This window comes from Haplochromis burtoni, unplaced genomic scaffold, assembly GCF_018398535.1.
Source record: "Haplochromis burtoni strain Fernald_Lab_line unplaced genomic scaffold, NCSU_Asbu1 Contig_69, whole genome shotgun sequence".
Taxonomy (NCBI): domain Eukaryota; kingdom Metazoa; phylum Chordata; class Actinopteri; order Cichliformes; family Cichlidae; genus Haplochromis; species Haplochromis burtoni.
This window is the reverse complement of record NW_024582430.1, coordinates 1808478-1818440: the sequence shown is the minus strand read 5'-3', so window position 1 is coordinate 1818440 and position 9963 is coordinate 1808478.

The following is a 9963-nucleotide window of genomic DNA, read 5'->3' as shown; positions in this document are numbered from 1 at the left end:
CTGACTTGGCCATTTGTGAATATTCCACTTCTTTGCTTTAATAAACTCCTGGGTTGCTTTGGCTGTATGTTCTGTATCATTGTTCATCAGTTTTATGAAACTGCCCAATTTGACTGTATTTGACAGTTTGTCTCTGAACACCTCAGACTTCATTCTGTCCTGTGTCACAATATCATAAACACTAGTGTCCCAGTGTCACTGGCAGCTTTGCACGCCCAAGCCATCACACTGCCTGTGCCGTGTTTTACAGATGATGTGATGTGCTTTGGGTCATGAGCTGCCTTCTGTAGCATGGAAATGATTCTGCGATCATCCACCACTGTTGTCTTCTGTGGGCATCCAGGTCTTTTTAGGTCACCAGTGCTTTCTTTCTTTCTCAGGATGTACCAAACTGTAGGTTTTGCCACTCCTAATATTGTGGCCACTTCTCAGATGTTTTTGTCTGTTTTTGCAGGTTGGCTTGTTTCACCTGCATGGAGAGCTCCTCTGACCACATGTCATCTGTTCATACAAAATCTCCCAGATGCAACCACACCTCAAATCAACTCCAGGCCTTTGATAATGACATAACAAAGGAATTGCCCATGAAACACCCTTTGAGTTAATCGTCCAATTACTTTTGGTCCCTATAGAAAGAGTGTGGCACATGTTAACGACCTGAAACTCTTCATCCAATTTGAATGTGGATACGCTCATATGAAAGCTGAGAGTCTACACATTATGCCCAGACTTCATTTTTCAATTTGTGAAATGTGCATTTGTCCTTCATAATTAATTAATTAAAATTCTGTACATTGGTCAAGATAAAGAGAAAAACTTAACGATTAAAATTGGAGGATTTAAAAAAAATATTTTATATCTTTTGTAAACCCTGATGTTCATAAAAAATACACACCTTCATGTTTTTAATTTGATTTAAAAGCTTGGTATTTAAAAGTGGCCCAATAATTATTTAACCTGTACTGATGCTGACAGATGTTCTTTAAAGGCTTGAAGCTTTTGTCCTTCCACAGCTCCAAACCAAAAATGATAAAATAATAATATTAACCAATAATAACTTCTTTTTATGGCACTTTTCAAAACACAGAGTTGAAAAGCACTTTGCAGTTCAAATAAAGGCACACATAATTCATTACACGCACAAACATGCACATGCACGCACGCACGCACACACACACACACACACACATGCATGGTTTCAAACTATGGCTAAAAATGACTTTTTCAGCAAATAACAAATAACAAATAAAGCCTACCTGATTGACCGAGGAAGGCTGTTCCACAGTTTGGACGTAACAACCTCCAAAATCACAGAAGGTTATGAGCTCTGCAGTGTGAGCAGGGCCTGTCCATGCAGAGCCTCACATGTTAAGAACAGAATTCTAGTCTAATCTTCTAATCTCACTGGAAGTCAGTGATGGGATGCAAGGATTGGACTAAAATTTAAGAGGTTAACTGACAGTAAAGGTTTGATCTTTTCAATATTTCTCGGATGAAGGAAAAAAGACCAGGTAACCTTTGATGCGAGTTTCAGGTGCTGATCAAAAATGATACCAAAGTCTTTTGATTTGATGTTATTGGCGAGGGGGCTGATGTACTGACTGACTTCCTTAGAGAATCTGGGCTAAATGTTTGTGGTGTAACCTGAATTATTAAATTACTGCAGAAAAAAACTCATCTGCTGAAAATTTGCTGATCAGTACGAGTGGAATTTTTTTTGTGTCGTTTTCATTTTTTTTCTTCTTATTCTGTAAACTTGTCGGTTTTATGTTTTTCATTAATAACAACAACAATGATAATAACAATCATAAACATAATCATAATAGCAATAATATATTACACTCCATGTCCTGGTGTCCTGCATTTGGGTCCTCTTAAAAATTCTCATCATGATTGACTGTGCAGGCCGGCACAGCTGTGCCAGATGTTTTATGTTTAACACATGAACCATGTTTTCACCAAGGAGGACCAGCTCATCAAATTCAACCCTCTGAAAAACTGCAGCAAAGTCATAATCGTTAGATTTTCCATAAAATCGCTTTGCGATGAGTGAAAAGCTGCCGGGCGGCGTTTCTCAGTGACATGCTGCTACTTCAGTTCACCTGATATTTAAACAGGATAATAAACACTGAGATGCTCTGCACGCTCTGCAGAAGAGATAAAACAAACCAGCACCAGTATGACGTCCACAATCACACCTACATGACCATTAATCTTTGATTAAATGACTGTAGCACCTCCCACGCAACAATTAAATGAGTCATTCATTAGTCTGAAATTGACTCAAACAAACAGTGATGCCTCTCCTTGTTCTGGTGACCAAATGCATCTGTTATGGTAAAAACACAGCAACGTGAATCTTTTTTTTTTTTTTTTTTTTTTTGGCCTGTCCCGTTTGGCTCTTTTGCCATCAGAATTGTTGTCTAAAGGCAACAGCAACGTGAATCTACGGTGAGAGAAGATCGAAGAAATCAGCAGAAACCGCAGACGCTGCAGTAACACAGGTTAACCACAAGGGTACCGCAGTCCTGAGGACTTTCAGCTTCTGGAGGAAACTTCAGGTTTAACTTCGTGTTTCTCTGTTATGAAAGTGGTTTCATCTCCATAGTAACACTGCTGACCTAACCATAGAGATCAACGCACATGAAACTGCTGCCTACTGAAAATACTGTCACCATTCCCGGAAGACGTCGTGGAGCCTCAGTGCGTCAGTAGCACGAGGTCAGATTAGTAAAGACTGATCAAAGTGCTCGTCTTCCTCTAATGATCGACCAGGAAACACGGATCATATTAAAAAAAAAACTGCATTCTTCCTGCTTTTTTCTCGTTTCTTGTGCACTTTCAAAACGTGTTGTTGTTCTACACCTGAACAGGGTGGTGCCATACGCCACTGTTAGAGTATGCATATTATTATTACTGATGTCTGCATGTTTGGTGGAGTATAGAGAAGGTCAGAAAGAGCTTCACTGTGTCTTTGTGGATCTACAGAAAGCATAAACCTGCACTGATGTTTGGAGCTAATAGAGGAAGAGTAGAACAGAGTAGAATAGCGCTTTATTGTTCTTGTACATGCACAATGTAATTGTCGGTGCTCCACACCAACTGTGCAGGGATAAAATATACAGGGTGGGCCATTTATATGGATACACCGTAATAACATGGGAATGGTTGGTGATATTAAAGTCCTGTTTGTGGCACATTAGTATATGTGAGGGGGCAAACTCCTCAAGATGGGTGGTGACCATGGTGGCCATTTAGAAGTCGGCCATCTTGGATATAACTTGTTATTTACAAGTTTCTCTTTGTTCACAGCCATTGACATGTCGAAGAGGTTAACACGTGAGGAGCGGATCGAAATTGTGTTGATATCTGGTGAACGCAGTAACCGGATCATTGCAGCACATTTCAATGCAAGACACCCTACGAGACCACCCATCTCCCATGCTACAGTCAGCAAACTGCTTCCTAAGATTCATGAAACTGGTTCAGTGTTGGATTTGCCAAAATGTGGACGCAAGAAAACTGTCACTAATGAAGAAACATCAGTGGCTGTCCTAGCTACTTTTAAGATTAGGCTTCAAACTTTCCTTTTTGCTAAAGCATATAGTTAGGGCTGGACCAGGTGACCCTGAATCCTCCCTTAGTTATGCTGCAATACATGTAGACTGCTGGGGGATTCCCATGATGCATTGAGTTTTTCCTTTCCAGTCACCTTTTTCACTCACTATGTGTTAACAGACCTCTCTGCATTAAATCATCCTTGTTATTAACCTCTGTCTCTCTTCCACAGCATGTCTTTATCCTGTCTTCCTTCTCTCACCCCAACCAATCACAGCAGATGGCCCCGCCCCTCCCTGAGCCTGGTTCTGTCGGAGGTTTCTTCCTGTTAAAAGGGAGTTTTTCCTTCCCACTGTCGCCAGAGTGTATCCAGGTGCAGAGTGAGCTGCTGAGTCCTAAGTTGCTTAGTTAGAGGGCAAGAGGAGGGCGCACATTACAGAACAATTAGAGAAGAGCTCAGAGATGGAAAACAGTTTGATCTGTTTCAAAGATAAAAATTTGGGGATGGGGGTGTCCATGTCTATCCCTATTGGGGGTGAATGTAACCTAGCAGAGGGAGGAACACGTAGATCAGAGGGGAATACTTGGCAGGTAATATGCACTGTGTCTGCAGCAGCTGTGATGCTTTGGGCCTCTATTATGTTTTTGGTATTTTGGCATTTTTCTGAAATTTGTTTGCAATAATAAAAATAAGATAAAATAAAAACGGCTGTTCTTCTGACAGCAGCTCTGTTTGGTCTGATGCTGCCTTCGTGTGATGGCAACACCCTTCCTACCAACGTGCTTACGGCTGGATTAGGCAACCCTGGGTCGTAACAGTGTTTTCTTACAGAGGCCGAGATGCCAGGTTGGCCTGTTTCTTTAGCCAGGAGTGTGGCTAGGGTTTTGGCTGTAAATCCAGCTGTTGCTGGAGTCTCTGACTGTAACTGTAAACTGTACGCAGACAGCACCCCCTATTATTTAAACATAGTATTAAAGATGGATGTTGCATCAGGCTCTGAAACGTGAAGGCAATATGGAAGTCCCATAAATTTGCATTTCTTTTAATGGCCACCAGGGGTCATTAGCTGTGCTTGTGAATAGTCCTATAGAAGTCTATGGGAAAACCACCCTCTGCAGACTCTTTCATGGCCTCAGTGACTCATTCAGGGTCGCACTGAATAAAACATCAAGTCCATCTTGTAACTTCTGTATATAATATTATTCTGTATATAAAAGTGTATTAACACTGGTAATAGGAGGTGGTTAGTTTGTGATATTACTCTTCACTCAGACCTAAATTTCCTGTGCTTGTATTGAATTGTGTTCCAGTGGTCACACACTGGCCTTAACTCTTTGTGTATGGCTGGGTAGCTTTAGTAATTTATAGCCAATACTATGTGTTATTGCTTGAATCAAAATAAATCAAAGGAAATCCATCACTTTCTCTTGCATTTTGATTGGATTTTAATCTGATGAACGTAGCGGGAGCACCCCGGGGTTAAGTATCTTGATCAAGGACACTTTGGCATGTAGACTGGAGCCCTGAAGGATCAAACCACCAGCCTTGTGATTTAGTAGACTACCTTCTGTATGGCCACGAGCTGTGGGTAGTGACCGAAAGAGCGGCGGAAATTAGCTTCCTCCGAAGGGTGGCTGGCCTCTTCCTCAGAGATAGGGTGAGAAGTTCGTTCATTCGGGAGGGGCTCAGAGTAGAGCCGCTGCTCCTCCACATTGAAAGGAGTCAGTGGAGGTGGTTCGGGCATCCGACAAGGATGCCTCCTGGGCGAGGTTTTCCGGGCATGTCCCACAGGGAGGAGGCCCCGGGGCAGACCCAGGACACGCTGGAGAGATTATATCTCTCGGCTGGCCTGGGAACGCCTTGGTGTTCCCCGGATAAGTTGGAGGAGGTGGCTGGGGAGAGGGAGGTCTGGGCTTCTCTGCTTGGGCTGCTGCCGCCACGACCCGCCCCCAGATAAGTGGAAGAAAATGGATGGATGGACCTTCGGTAGAAAATGGCTGAGAGGTAATAATGTGGAAACAAACACAGCAATATTTACTACCAGAAAAACATGTCTTTCTATCAGATGACCTCCTATGACAAGTCACTTGGCCACAGTGGGAAGGAAAAACTCCCTTTTAACAGGAAGAAATGTTTGGACAGAACTGGTGGGCCACTGTAGCAGAAACCCCGATATGAGGAGTCACCTTTAAACCATATCAGTAACTGATGATTACAGCCAGCGAGAGAAATTCACCGCGCCAACAGTGTCTTCGACAGCACGGCACGCAAAGCTAGAGAGATATTATCCGACGTTACTCGAGTGGATTAATAAACTCACCACACACTAAGACAGCTGAGTCACCGACTTGAGTCTAAGATCTCAGCATAAATGAAAACTCGGCTTTCTCAGCTCAGACCGTGCTTTGCATCCATGGCTGCCCATGCTGATGAAGAACCTCTTTAGAGCCATGAAGGCTACTTCTCAAATTCTGACCTGTGGAGGTCCACCTGCTCTAAAGTCATTTGGTGGATGTCAGTAGCTGTCAGCTGCCCAGTTACCTTCATGCCTGCAGATGCACAGTAGCTGAATTGTTAGCATGGCTGTTGCTGCACTGCCTTACTGCGAGTGTGGGTGTTAAATTGTATGATTTCATTTACTCGGTGGCACAGAAGTATGTCAGTAGAATTTGGCTGAAGGGCACAGTGACCTTTTTCGGTTTGAGGTTTGGGTGATTGTTAAAAGCAGCTTTGTGATGGTGCCACTTTGACCTCAGACGCCTGCTGACACTAACTGATTCTAGGCTACAACCAGCATCAAAGCAACGAGGGAGGTTTGCGCCCATGACATCATGCTGTGGTATTTTAATCCTCAGTGCTGCCATTTAGGCTGCCAATTCAACCAACTTCAACCAAGTAACATCTGCCACAACTGTACAGTCATTTGAGAGAAATCACCTGTGCAAAATAGTCAAATATCTCCCCGTGAATGTCAAACAGGAGCTTTTGTTGAAATGCTTTTCTCCCACTTTAAAGTAGTGTGCCAAATCCACGCTTCCACAAATCTAATGCAGGAAGTGGGAACACAAGACTGGAGAAGAAACACTCTTTTGCAACATAACTAATGGAGGTTCAGCTCTAAGAAAAAGCTTTATCGAAACAGACAGTTTTACAGCTCTGCCTCCCATTCTACTTTTAAATACTCTAGGAACAACAAGTAGGCCTGCAGAGCGAGAGCGAAGTGCTCTAATAGGGGGATATGGTACTACAAGGTCATTAAGATAAGATGGGGCCTGATTATTTAAGACCTTGTATGTGAGGAGCAGGATTTTGAATTCTGGATTTAACAGGAAGCCAAAACAGGAGAAATCTGCTCTCTTTCTAGTCCCTGTCAGGACTCTTGCTGCAGCATTTTGGATCAGCTGAAGGCTTTTCAGGGAGTTTTTAGGACTTCCTGATAATAATGAGTTACAGTCGTCCATTTAAGGAAGTGAATAAATACATTTATCAAGAACAACAGTTTGTGAAGTTTGGAGAATTGGGTATACTGAAAAAAGTGTTGTTTAAGTCACGTTGGCAGCAACTTAAACAACTGAGTTAAATCAACACAACTTATTCATATTCAATAAACGTGTGAATTTTGTGTTGATAAAATGTGATTAAACATGTTTAGATGAAGTAAGTTGAGCTCTTTGAATATTATAATTTTCTCCAGATTGATTAAATACCTTTTTACCCCAGTACTACTTGGTCACTTAAATACTGCATGTTGTCTTCATATTACATAATGTTCACTTATAATTACCAGTTAACCTAGGCCTAATAAATGCAACACTTTAAACTGTGGGAGGAAACCAGAGAGAACCCACTGCAAACTAACCAGACTGCGGACTTGAACCAACAACCTTCTTGCTGTGATGTAACAATGCTAACCAATGCACCACCGAGCTGTCGATACAGACCTCACAAAAGTAGGAAAGCTATGATTACAAGGCTTGATGCAGAATTTTCTTTACATTTTTTTGTCCTTGACAGGTTAAACCACAATATATTGCAACAGCATACACGTGGTGTGCGTATGCTTTTCTGCTTCTTCTGACTCGTGCATTTCCTGGGCTTTGAAATCTTGTGTGATCTTATGAAGTCCAGTCAAGTAATCTCTCTGACAGGATTGTTTCATGTCATCTCAACAAGAACAAATTAATCTGTTGAATTTCATTCAGACCTTAGATGATTTCACTACGTTCACCATAGAAACATGTTTTGCAAACAAGCTAGGCTTTTGTAAATGTAACAACCACCCAATTTCCTTTTTTCAGTGATGGAATATGTATGTGTATATGTATATATGTGTGTGTGTGTATGTGTATATATACTTACATACATATATATTAGAGATGGCACAATACCACTTTTTTTTATGTGAGATACCGATATGAATCCGATATAGTGTTTTTTAATCAATAAAACTGGTTTTTTTAAAAATATCTTGCTGCTTTTTGTATAGGTTCATACTCAAGTTAAAAAAACCCACTAAAGCTATTCTGTTATACCTGTATGTAAAAATACACTGCACCCAAAATATTTCATAGTTCAGCAACACTGATCAATCTAATAAACTTAAACCTGCACCATCCTCCCTATTCTGGTATTTTAAAGAGTACTTAGCAGAAATATTAAGCAACCTGACTAATAGGGCTCTAAAACTCCCAGTGAAAAAAAAAAAAGGGAACCACCCGTCACGCTCCATCTCATGATGCTTAATCGACGTAATCAACTTTAATTTGATGCAGTGTGAAAAAAATGCACAGAAATAAATTATTTTTCAAGAAATATTAAATAGATTCAACATCTTTCTTCTACAGAATCGCAGACTGCACAGATGGTACCTTCCCAAAGGAAAAAGTACTATAGCTTACTAGGGTATATTAGACTTAACAGTTACTATATACAGTAATGGACTTCTATACATTTTACATCAGATTAAAACTTTGGGTGTAAGATTCAGATAATTATTTATTAAAAGCTCGACATTTTAAATGAGAACAAGAAAGAAAAGTATGTCTTTGTGCCCCCTTTTCCCTGTTCATGCCCTATCGGCCCCCCTGGCTAAACTTTCCTAGATCCGCCCCTGCACAGTTACCAGCCGTCAGCTGCGTGGAAAAGGATCCTGGTGTAGAAAGTAATATTGAATAAATTCTAACAACAGATTATCAAGCTGACATATAGTCCATGTCTGTTGCTGTAACAGTAGTTCATGTTTAGAGTAAAACATCCCAGCTCACTGACTTGATCGGGACAGCAGTGCCTAAAATGTTGCATAATGTTGCTGAGAGATCTTTTACTCTGTGGTAATCTTAGACGAGTAGTTTTATGGACAAAACCCAGCAGGTCATTCAGTGTTCCCTTAGTGCTAATGTATCAGAGATGTTGGTGTACTATAACTGAAGTAATGTTGTTAAGTCCTTAAAGTCATATTCTTTTATTGTCATGACTGTATTTGAAGCTATTTTTACTTTTGCATGATACCTGATTTATATGGAATATGGCTGAAGTAAACTAAAGCCTGAAATACTTAGTCAGTCATTTGTTTAATAGTAATTTAACATTATATAATTCACATATAAAACTATGAATTGGAATTTTAAACGGTTTAAAAGCATGTAGAATAGCATATGTAGGCAAGTATATTTCTCCTTTTATCAAGAAGCAAAAACAAAAAGGAAAAAATAAGAAACGGGGCAGGGTTCGATGGCTGAATCATCCGTCCCCACCAATGCCACAACCAAATCTACGCCCTTGGTGTGAACATATATTAATGAGATGTTCAAGATTTCTAAATGATCAAATTTAATATTATTTGCTGAGATGGTACTAATATATTCTTTCTGGGAACAAAAGCAATGATATTTGGTGAGTATAAAGTGAATGATGGGATACAAACACAGGTAGAAAATGAACAAACTAAAATAGTAAAGGAGACTAAATTATTAGGACTAATACGTGACAATTAAACCAGTTGTGTCCAAACTCAAGTGTTCAAAAGCTAGCTCTTATCACTTCAGTTAACCTCTCAATCATGAACAAAATCAAACAGGTTCTAGATCATAATTCTCAGTATTGTATTTAACTGATTGTGTAGAGGTATGGGGAAATAAATATAAAAATATGACGAGGACTCTCCATTTACATGAACAAATCAGAGACTATTAGATAGACATGTCTACTAATTCATAGGAGATGTCAAAACGTTGTATGGTGGAGGTAGAACACAGAGTTTTAACGTAATGTTTCACTTTCTCTGCGAAGGTAAAAAAAGAGAGATTTTCCATTACAGAGAAAAAAAATGAGGGGAAATCTTACATATTCATGGATCCCAATCTAATGAAACCAGTGACATATTCTTAAAGTGTCAAATAAAGAAA